Source organism: Myotis brandtii, unplaced genomic scaffold (genome assembly GCF_000412655.1).
Source record: "Myotis brandtii unplaced genomic scaffold, ASM41265v1 scaffold717, whole genome shotgun sequence".
NCBI classification, from domain to species: domain Eukaryota; kingdom Metazoa; phylum Chordata; class Mammalia; order Chiroptera; family Vespertilionidae; genus Myotis; species Myotis brandtii.
In genome coordinates this window covers 564,226-576,624 of record NW_005370825.1, presented here as the reverse complement: position 1 = coordinate 576,624, position 12,399 = coordinate 564,226, and positions in this window count along the sequence as shown.

Here is a 12,399-nt window from a genome sequence, read left to right as displayed (position 1 = left end):
ACCTTGCTTAGGTGGCCCCCACAATCACCAGATCTCAATCCCATTGAGCATTTGTGGGACAAAGTTAAAAGAGCCATCAGTCAGCTGGTTCCACAACCATCAAATCTCACAGAACTGGACAGTAGGCATGGTGTCAGATTCCTCGCATCACCTTTCAACATCTTGTGGAGTCAATGCCAAGAAGAATAGCCGCAGTATTGAAGGCAAAAGGTGGCCCAACGAAGTACTGATGGGGTGGTCCATCAATGATGAGAGAGAATCATTGATCGGCTGCCTCCTGCACGCCCCCTACTGGGGGTCAAACCTGCAACCTGGACATGTGCCCTGACCGGGAATCGAACCGTGACCTCCTGGTTCATAGGTCGATGCTCAACCACTGAGCCACACCGGCTGGGCCCTCAAAGGGATCTAAAAGAAACACATGTCTGCAGTGTACATAGCATTGTGTTTTAATCATCCTTTGTTGGCCACGACTAATTAAGAAGTTACAACCCCGTGTTCATGACATTAAATCTGATATCAGGTTTAACTTTAAAATCTTTCCCTGTAGAATGGAGGGTTCTGAAACTGTCTACGTAAATTGAGATCTACTTCTCTCTTTACAAAAACATGCTCTAAATGTCCTATAGGCGATTTAATGTTTCCATCGAATGAATGTGCTCTAGTATTGATATGCTTCTACTAACTTGATTCCCAATAGCTAGAGCGTATGTCAGTCAACTGTACACATTTTTCAGAATATGATTTGTTATATAAAATAAGGAATAATAAAACTGAAAGTCCCCTTTTTGAAAAGGGGGTAGTTATCCATAGAATTCTATAGATACCTTGATTTACCAACTCTAGCCTTTTTCAGTAGCTCACTATCATCTTTTTTTGTGTATGTTTTCTTCACTGTCTTATAAGCACCTTGATGCATTTTTCTCCTTATGATCACCATTTTCTAAGAAACTCATAGCTTTGGGCAATCAGAAAAATAATTCATTGATCATGAGAAAGTCAGGCCACATTGAACAATTTCAAGATTGAAAGGAATCCCAAGAAAGATCATTTAGTTTTAGCTTTCAAGTCTGAAATAACATCAGCTTGTATTTTTCATATTGTGGTATAACAAGTCTCCAGCACGATGAGAAACTAGCTATGTAATCTTGGGAAGGTTGTCTGATATCTCTGCATCTTAGTTATTCTAATCATTAAAATTGGAGAAGTTGTAAAAAAAAACAAAACACCATTAGCATTAGTAAAAAAAAAAAAAAATAAAAAAAAAAAAAAAAAAAAAAAGACCATTAGTAAAAAAAACAAAACAAAAACCATTAAGATTCTTCCCAGTTCTGAACTTCTCTGGGTCTACATGCATTTGGGGTCCCGTTGATCTGCTCCAAAAGCCAAGTTTTTTAAGTTTGCATAGTGAAATGTGATCTGAACTGACACAGTCCGTTTATATTCTAATTATCCCACTTACAGTTAATCTTTATATGTTTCTCTGTGGACTCCTAATCCCCACGCTGCCCCTCAGGATTGTATAGCATGTGGTATCTGTACCACATAAAACATATCTGGCCACAGGCTTTAGATAGGGACAAAGGCTTGATTATCACTCTTCTAAATATGAGAAAACTGAGGCACAGAAAAATTAATTAACTTAGCCAAGATCACATAGGTCCGTGGTCGGTAAACAGCGGCTCACGAGCCACATGCGGCTCTTTGGTCCCTTGAGTGTGGCTCTTCCACAAAATACCACGTGCGGGCGCGCATGTACAGTGTGATTGAAACTTCGTGGCCCATGCGCAGAAGTCGGTATTTTGTGGAAGAGCCACACTGAAGGGGCCAAAGAGCTGCATGTGGCTCGCGAGCCGCGGTTTGCTGAGCCACAGTTTGCCGAGCCGCAGTTTGCCGACCACTGAATAGGTCATCAGACACTGGCAAAGTCGGATTCAAACTCAGGATGCCTGCTTTTCACTGCCGTGTCATTATTGTTAACGGCCAAAGGGCTACTACTAATACTACTGCCACGATGACAAAAACAATGATTTTTTCCAATATATTCCCAGTACTCAATATAAGCTCCACTCATTAAATCTCTGTTTACTGAATAAGTACTTTGTGTACGGCTTTATGCTCGCTCCTGGAGAAACAGGCCAGTTCTCAAAGTGTACAGTCCCATAGTAGGTGAAGGGTAATAAATAAGAAAAAATAATAATCAATTAACTACCAATTTTGCCCCAGCCAGTTTGGTTTAGTGGTTAAGGTGTCAGCCCACAGACTGAAGGGTTATGGGTTCAATTCTGACCAAAGGCACATACCTCATTTGCAGGCTCAATCCTGGCCCGGTCAGGGCATGAGCAGGAGGCAGCCAATGGATGTGTCTCTCTCACATCGATGTTTCTCTCTCTGTGTGTCAACCCCTCCCTTCTACTCTCTCTAAAAATTAATGGGAAAAAATATCCTCCGGTGAAGATTAACAAATAATGATGATAATAATTACCAAGTTTGGGACGTGTTATCAAGGGAGTTAGCAGAGTGACTAGTAAGTTGGACTTGGGTGAGCTGGTTTAGTCAGGTCAGATTTCAAATAACGCCAACAATGCACACACTCACCCAGGAGATTTCAAAAGGGGCCTCTCCAAACTTGCATTTTGAAGCCAGCATCACCTTGATTCTAAAATCCTACAGGAACATTATCAGAATAACAGAGAATGTTCAGCAAAATTTTCTTCATGAATGAAATGGGGAAAACGGCAAACAGAATTTAGTAATATATAAGAAGCAACACATAAGAAGGATAAATCAACCCTGGCTGGTGTTGGCCCATGAACTGAGGGGTCTCGGGTTTGATTCCTGGTCAAGGGCACGTACCTGGGTTGCAGGCTCGATCCCTGGTGCTGGAGGCAACCAATCAATGTCTCTCTCTCTCTCTCTCTCTCTCTCTCCCCCTCCCTTCTCCCCTTCCCTCCCCCCCTTCCACTCTCTCTAAAATCAATGGAAAAAATATCCTCAGGTGAAGATTAAAAAAAAAAAAAACCAGGATAAATCATGAGCAAGTTGTATTTATCCCACCAATGAATACTTTTTTTGACATTAGTAAAATAATCAATGTAATTCTACGTATTTACAGACTAAAAGAGAACTACATAATTATCTCATCAATGCAGGTTCTGGACACAGAAGCTCAGGTGAGCTGCCCTGGTTGGCTATACTCTGTGTGTCTTGTCCCACATGTGGCCAGGAGGAGGTAATGTTGCCCCCAAGACTGCACAGGGAGGGACAGGTGGAAAGCCAACCTGCCCAGACCCTATGTAACCAAAAATCCAATTATCAGTACCGTCAACAGACACAAAATTTAAATTTTAAAAATATCATTTTCAGTAACATCCAAAATATCATGTAGCAAGATAAACTTCACAAAAGCTGGACAAATTTCTATGTAGAAAACTGTATAGATTCTTAAGAAATTTTTAAATGATCTGAATAAATCAAGAGATATACCACCTTCCTGGATTGAAAACTCAGTATTTTAAAGATGTTAACTCTCCACAAATTGATGTATAAATTCAGTCTAATCCAGCTAATATCTCAAGTTTCTTTGCATGCCTTGATCAGCTAATCTGAAAGCATATAATAAAATACACAACCAAGAATAAGCCAAAACACAATTGAAGAACAATAATAGGAAAGCAATTGTTCCACATGATAGCAATATTCATTAAAAAGTAGGCCAATCTATTATTGTTGTAGGAATAGACAAAATAATGAAAAAGAAGACTCAAATACAGAGTCACTCTTATATTAACATGATTTATGACAAATGAGGCAAGGCAGAGGAGCTAGAGAGAAGAGCCCTCTTATAATAAATGTGCTAGAACAATCAAACAGTCATAGAGAGCTCTACTTCACTCCAAAAATCAATCCCAGACCCGGATGTAAGAAGCAAAAAATTTTTGGAGAATACTATTAGGTAAAACCTTTAAAACCTCAGGATAAGGAGATACTTTTTAAGCAGAAGAAAAATTATTAAGCATAATGGAAAAAATTAATTGAATACATTTAAAAGACAATACTTCTGTTAATCAAAAGTAATCACTCAGGCCAGGCCAGTGGTGGCCCAGTTGGTTGAACGTTGTCCCACACATGATGGTTCGATTCCCGGTCAAGGCACATGCCCAGGTTGCGAGCTCGATCCCCAGTAGGGGGCATGCAGGAGGCAGCCGATCAATGATTCTCTCTCATCTCCCTCTCCCTTCCTCTCTGAAATCAATAAAAAATGATTTTTTAAAAAAAGAAGGGGAAGGGAGTTGTTATTTTGGATGGGCAGTGGTGGGGAGAGGGTGTGCTTCTGTGGAGCAGACAGTGGTCCATTTCTTGACCTTGGGGGGGGGGGGGGGCGGTACCCAGGTGTTTGTTTTTCATTAAACTGAATATTTAGTGTTCAGATCATGGCATTTGAGAGATTGTGGTCAATAACAGTCCCTACCTCCCAGGATGAGGATACATAATACATGAAAAGCTCTTTGAAACCTGCTAGGAATAGAAGAATCACTGATTGAAAATGAGCAAGTGGCTCTGGCAGTATAAAAGGTGATTTCAAAGTGGAATCTGTTCAAAGAAATGGTAATCTTGGTATAAGGGAGTTAGAATGGTATTCCGGTTGGATATGAAAATAATAGAGCGTACATTTTATATAATTTACGGCACTTTCCTTTCTTCTCAAGTGTGGACCCGGCCCAGTGCTGGGGGCTAGTTAAACCAAAGTGAATAAAACATAGCCCCTGCCTGTGAACCAAAGGCTAGCCAAGAAGAGAATTTGATTACTCATCCATTCATCTAACAAACATTTGTTCTGTCTCTGCTATGTGCCAGGTACTAGAGATTTAAGCAACTTTTTCAAGGAATATACAAACAATCCTGGAAAGACCTACATAAATAAGCACATCAGAATGCAAATGCTGTACCGGGAATATGTGCACAGCGCAATGAGGGAAGGAAGTAGGTATGACCCACCCGTTGGGTAAACGGTGAGCAGAAGACTCCAAATGCACTCACTCTACTTCCATGCCACACCCGGACTAGTTCAAGAAACTGGACAGCTAAACACTGTACTTTCCAGACTCCCTTGCAGCTAGGATTCTGCTTGTAAATCGGGCTCTCAATTACATGCACTCATGAGATGTGCAGAACTGGAGGGGGCCATCCTTCATGATTACTGGCCCGTCCTGCTGTTATGTGACATCAGGGAAGTGGGAGGTTTCCCTGCAGCGGCTCCCAGCCTGCACACCCCTGAGTGTCAAGCAGTTGTGGAGGCAGCCTGGCTGGTGTTGCTCAGTGGTTGGGCATCAACCTATGAACCAGGAGGTCACCGGTTCAATTCCCGGTCAGGGCACATGCCCAGGTTGCAGGCTCCATCCCCAGTGGAGGGCGTGCAGGAGACAATACATCAGTGATTCTCTCTCATCATTGATGTTTCTATCTCTCTCTTTCCCTCTCCCTTCTTCTCTGAAATCAATATATATTAAAGGGAGTTGTGGAGGCAGCCACAGTTCCAGGATCTGCCCTTGACCCCTGGATTAGAGTTGAGTGTCCACCTCCATCTGCCCAGTTGGTGAGGAACAACTGAGGCAGCGGCAGCTGCTTACTGCCAGCCCAGCTCCAGGGATGTCCTCTGAGGTGGCATTCCCTCCCGTGGGACGGTCATGAATTGTTCTAGAATGTTCTGAAGGCCCAGGTGGAACCAACTCCTTTCAAGAATTCATTGTGAGGGCCAACTTCCCTATGGATAATCTCTTTCTACTCCGAGTGACTTCTCTTTTCTGCACCGAGTCATGAATAGGACAAATGGGAGCCCACATATTCATTTGCTAAACTTCACTGGAATAAACCAGTGTGCACACTTCTCATCGTCGCCGCCACCAAAATGAAGCCTATTGTTCTCGCTGCTGTTGTTGCTCAGGAAATACTGTGTGGGGCCAGCCTACGGGTGCACGACCTAATGTGAAAGCAACATGTACAGACACACATTTCCCCAAGAATGTTCCTTAGGAATGGAGAGTCTATGGAAATACACCCTTCTTATTGTCAAGACTTTTTCATCCTTAGAAGTTGAATAGTGATATGCGCCCAAGGGGTCCAAATGCTCATGCTATGGATTAACTTCCGGGTAACTCATGATATCAAAGGCAAGTTGGGTTAAACAAACAGGGAATTTTGACACATTTTCATTCATACTTATTGTCAAGGATGAGAGAGATTAACTACGGAAGTAAATAGGACACACACCACCACCACCACCACCAGTGCACTGGAAATTTCCCTGGAAGAAATTTGTTTCTTGAATTCCCACCAGCTGAGAATAAAGTGATTCGCCCACCCATCGACTTAGAGAAAATGGTTCCCCTGAGCCCACGAAGCCATGCAGGTAGGAGTTACTCCGAAACCTCCTAATCAGGGAGAAACAGGGTCCTGTGTCTTGTGTTCTCCTCAGAACTTCCTTAGACGTGAAGAGTCCATTAGGGTCTAATTTTTCTCCTCCTTCCTGTACCCCGTGGGCAGGACTCAGGAGAGAAAAATAGAGCACAGAGTGTGTGCATAGTAGGCTCTCCAAGGCTGTATCTTTCTTTAAATTTTTAAAAATATGTTTTGTTTGATTTTTAGAGCAAGAGGAAGGTGAAAGGATGGAGAGATAAAAACATCAATGAGAAAGAGAAACATTGATCGGCTGCCTCCTGCACACCCCGTACAGAGGATGGAGCCCACAACCTGAGGGTGTAGCCCACAACCTTGATCTGGAATTAAACTGGCGACCTCCTGGTTCATGGGTTGACACTCAACCACTGAGCCACACCAGCCAGGATCCAAGAATAACAGACCCACCCAGATTAATGTTTAACCAAATATCTGGGCACCCTGTGGCCCAGTCCAGTTGACACACAAAATTAACCATCTATAATAACAAAAGGGTAATATGCTAATTAGAGATGTCTTCCGAATGTCCTTCCTGGCGAAGCCGGGGCCGGAGGGAAGCCTGGGTCCTGGGTGCCGGAGGGAAGCTGGTTTGGGAAGCTGGTGCAAGCAGCCGGGGGTAGGACGGCCTACTCTTGCACAAATTTTCGTGCATTGGGCCTCTAGTCACCCTATATCAGTGGTCGGCAAACTCATTAGTCAACAGAGCCAAATATCAACAGTACAACGATTGAAATTTCTGTTGAGAGCCAAATTTTTTAAACTTAAACTATATAGGTAGGTACATTGTTATTAACTTAATTAGGGTACTCCTAAGGCTTAGGAAGAGCCACACTCAAGGGGCCAAAGAGCCGCATGTGGCTCGTGAGCCACAGTTTGCCGACCATGGCCCTGTATGATTCCAACTACATGAAATTCTGTAAAAAGCAAAACTATAGAGACTAAAAATATCAGTGGTTTCCGGGGAAGCAGGGGGATGAAGAGAAGGGTGAACAGGTGGCACAGAGGGTGTTTAGGGCCGGGAAACGATGCTGTGTGATACTATAATGCTGGACACGTGCCATTAGACATTTGTCAAAGCCCATAGAATGTCCAACACAAAGAGTAAACAGTGGTGTAAGCGGTGGGCTTGAGTTGATAATAATACTGGACCAATATTGGCTCATCAACAACAACTATATTGAACTCATGTAAGATGTAATAACAGGGCAGACAGAGGTGAGGAAGGATGGGGATTATGAGAAAGCCCAGTACTTCCTGTTCAAATGTTTTGTAAACCTAAAACTACTCTAAAAATTCAAGTCTGTTCATTTGAAAACAAAATGCAGGCGAAATGAAACCACTTAAAATGAAAGAAATGCTGAAGTTTCTCAGGCTGAACAGACATGGCACCAAATAGAAACACATCTTTTGGAAGGAATAAAGAGTTCTGGAACGCATAAACATGTGGGTAAATGGAGAAGACTATATTTTCCCAATTCACTTCTCTTCTAATCACCTCTATTAGTCAATATGATGGCACCCTGAGGCTTTCGAATGTAAGTATGAGAGAAAGATGCAGACTGATTTCTCAAAAATACTTAATAATTTATATTTTTGTAATTAAAAGAAATCTTTCAGCCCAATGAAGTGGGATTTATGGGAATTCGCCGAGAGAACTCTCAGAGAGAGAAGATGGATTGTAAAAATAGAGGCTCTTGGTTTGAGTTTGGTTCGTTCAGCCCGGCCCATCAGGCAGCCGGCAGCCGTGGGCATGGGCCAGGAGGACCCTCAGCAGGAGAGAAGCCCTTGAAAGGACGGCAGTCAGCGAGCTGCAGTGCCCTTGGGATCCACAGCATCCGGGGGACAGGAGAGCACGCTGCCCCGGGGAAGCTGCAGCCAATGACAGCGGGAGGGGGAGATGGAGAGGCCCTGGCCTGGAGCTAGATAATGTCGGGTCTTGTTGGCCATAGAAGAACTTCAGATTTTATTGTGGATGAGATGCATAGGGGAAAGTTCTTTGTTGTTTTTTAAAATATATTTTCCTTGATTTCAGAGAGGAAGGGAGAGGGAGAGAGAGAGAGAAACATCAATGATGATCATTCTTTGACCTCCTCCCCCATGCCCCACACTGGGGATCGAGCCAGCAACCCGGGCATGTGCCCTGGCCGGGAATCGAACTGTGACCTCCTAGTTCATAGGTTGACGCTCAACCACTGAGCCACGCTGGCCCGGGCTAGGGGAATGTTTTGAACAGAGGGAAGAGGTGATCTGGCTTACATTTTAACAGGATCTCTTTGGCTGCTATGTTGAGCATGGAGTGTGGCCAGGCAAAGGGGTGCCCGCCTCACAGTTCTTTTGCTGGATGCTTCTCCTCCAGACATCAGCATCTCTAATCCCCACCACCACCACCACCACCACCTTTTTTGGAGGAATTGATTGCAAAATCGTTCAGGTTTAAAATGAAGGTCCACTCTACCCTTCTTTGATTTGTTTTTACTTGGGAGGGAGCACTTGGAGTGTTTCCTCACATCCTGTAAGCCCAGCAGTGTATTTCAAAGTCCCCTGCCCTCAAACACACGTGCACACCCAGCTGTTATTAGGTGATGGGCTCCGCCTCAGAATGGGCTGCATTCCTGTAGGGTGTCCCAAAATTCACGCAAGAAGTAATTTTGATAGAAAACATAGGTTTATAATTGAAAATTGTACATTTTTTATTGATTCATAAAGTATACAGTATAGGGTTATGTATGGAATAGCACATCAGGTAAACGGCCTTCACGGCTTTGCTAGCACATACACAAAGCCGTGGTCTTCATTGGTCTTCATTGTCCCTGCTCCTGGGCCATAATTGGTACTTGATAATGCTTATCAAATTGAAGGGATTGAAATCTAAGGGCAACAGATATTAGAATCTGATTCAATAAACCGAGTAAAATTAGGCTTTTATTTATTGTTGTTGTTGTTGTTAATGCTCACTCAAAATTCAAATCTTGCGTGAATTTTGGGACACCCTTTGGAAGCAGAATCCCCCTGGAATTTGTTCTTTCAGATTTCCCCAGTGAAGTAAGTCATGAGCGGTAGAACCTAAGCCCCACATGGCCAGAACAGTCAGGAAATTGGCATTGGATGCGCAATCCAAGGTTGGGGGTTGGAGGGTTACTCAGCTACGCATTGACCAGGCTTGATGCAGATAATAGAGCAGAGAGCAAAGCAGCTCAGAGTGCAGCTTCTGGGGCCAGAACTGTGAAATCCAAGATGACAGGCTGTGTGTGACCCTGGCACGTCCCTGAGCCTGTCTGTGTTTCAGTTGCATCGTCTCTGAACTTGACACGATGATAATAGTACGTCAGAGGGGATGGGAGAACAAAGGGAGATGATTTCAAGTATTTCAATGACTTAGCACAGTGACAGAGAGTGCAATGAATGTTAACCCTAGCACCTTTAAAAATGTAAAATGTGTTTCCTTTTGCTTTAGTGCTCAGGTTTTATACGTTAAGTAAATTTAATTAATTTGTGCTTTATGTATGTACTAAAGGCCCAGTGCATGACATTCGTGCACTGGGGAAGGGGGAGAGGGGAGTCCCTCAGCCCGGCCTGTGGTCCCTCTCGCAGTCCGGGACCCTGAGGGGGATGTCTGACTGCTGGATTGGGCCCGCTCCCCATGGGGCCTAAGTCAGCAGTCGGACATCCCCCAAGGGGTCCTTCGCGCTGCTACAGAGGCGAGAGAGGCTCCTGCCACCATCCCTGCGCTTACCAGCCATGTGCCCGGCTTCTGGCTGAAAGGCGCTCCCCCTGTGGGAGCGCACTCACCACCAGGGGGAAGCTCCTGTGTTGAGCGTCTGCCCCCTGGTGGTCAGTGCATGTCATAGCCACCGGTCGTTCTACCGTTTGGTCAATTTGCATATTAGCCTTTTATTATATAGGATATTATGCATGTAATTATGTGTTCATTACTATATTGTTACTGTGTTTACCTAAAAGCAGTAGATCTTCCTTTATCCCAGAGCAGCTACCTCTTTATAGGATGGCAGGAAGTGTGGAAGGCTGGGTACCTGGGTATCTTCATTTTACTGGGGTCACAGAAAAAGCTCATATGCTATGCTTGCTGTACTACCTAAAAAAGTCTTCCCTTGCCCAGCCAGTATAGCTCAGTGGTTGAGCATCAACCTATGAACCAGGAGGTCACAGTTCGATTCCCGGTCAGGGCACATGCCCGGGTTGCAGGCTTGATCTCCAATAGAGGCGTGCAGGAGGCAGCTGATTAATAATTCTCTCTCATCATGGATGTTTCTCTCTCTCTCTCCCTCTCCCTTCCTTCTGAAATTAATAGAAATATATTTTTTAAAGGTCTTCCCTTTATCTCTCTGTGTTAGCCCAGATGCCAAGGTGGGGTTAAATGTTTAGGGATGTTATTAGGGGAAACGCCTGTGGGAGGAAAAATATAAGGGAGTCAGAGAAACTGGAGAATGGTCAGTCTGATGCAAGGGAAGGAGAGAGGGAGACAAGCAGGGAGAAGTGCCCTAGACCAAGCATGTCAAACTCAAAGGCTAACATGGGCCAAATAACAAGACATGGGGCCTGCGGGCCGCGAGTTTGACATGCTTGCCCTAGACCAGCCGTGAGCAAACTACAGCCCGCGGGCTGGATCCGGCCCATTTGAAATGAATAAAACTAAAAAAAAAAAAAGACCGTACCCTTTTATGTAATGATGTTTACTTTGAATTTATATTAGTTCACACAAACACTCCATCCATGCTTTTGTTCCGGCCCTCCGGTCCAGTTTAAGAACCCACTGTGGCCCTCGAGTCAAAAAGTTTGCCCACCCCTGAATTAGCTCAAAGAAATTTGTATTGAGGAAAATATAGCTCTTAATAAGCTCTTAAGACATGTGTCTTAGAAGTGGTCAAAGTCATAGACCCAGATCCTATTGCCAGACGTAATTTAACTCTGATTATTCAGGAAAAGGACTGAAAGCTTATAGAAAATGTCTAGCAGAAGAAGAGTGATTTTTACAGACCCATCCAAGCAGCATTCAGTCTTCTTCAGTCCAAGGAGCTACTGGACATTGTAGCATCCCATGTTCATGGACATGGTAGGCTCATCCACAGTGTGACTCAGAGCAGTCATACCACAGAGAATAACCTTGTAATAAAAGCCCTGCCTTTTTATGGCAGAGTTGGGTCTTGAAGAAAGTTCTCCTTGATGTCCAGTCTTTAATTTTCAGTCCTTAGGCTTAAACAATTTTAGAACATTTTGGCATTTGAGGATTTATTAAATACTAATTACCTATAATAATAAAAGCGTAATATGCTTATTAGACTGGAAGTCCTTTCAGACGACCTTCTGGACGGGGCCGAAGCAGAGGCAGCCATGGCAGCGACGGGGGGGCCAAGCCCCTTGCACGGATTTCGTGCATCGGGCCTCTAGTATGTCTAGTAAGTACTGTGCTTGGGGAAATAGAGGGATCTGAAATAGAATTGACACTTAGTGGAACTTATCCTTTTTTCTGAAGGGAACCAAAGTCCCAAATAACTGAGATTTGTGATCTTGCCACGTTGCTATACTGGGTGCTCCTATGCGTACTGGAAAGTAAGGCCTATTTTTAAATAGTATCTTTTATTTATTTTATCTTATTTATTTGAATTTATTGGGTGACTTTGGTTCACAAAACCATACATATTTCAAGTGTACAACTTAATAAAACATCATCTGAAGACAGCATTGTACACACCTTGCCCCAAGCAAAGTCTCTTTTGGTCCCCATTCCTCGTCCATGCCCCCCTCCTTGCCCACCTCCATTCACCTTTCCCTCTGGCAATCACTGCACAGTTGTGTGTCTATGGGTTATGTGTATATGTTTTTGGTAATCTCTTCACCTTCTTTCATCCAGTGGTATTCCCCCAAACCCCTCCCCTCTGACAGCAATAAATAGTATCTTTTTAAAAAATATATTTTATTGATTTT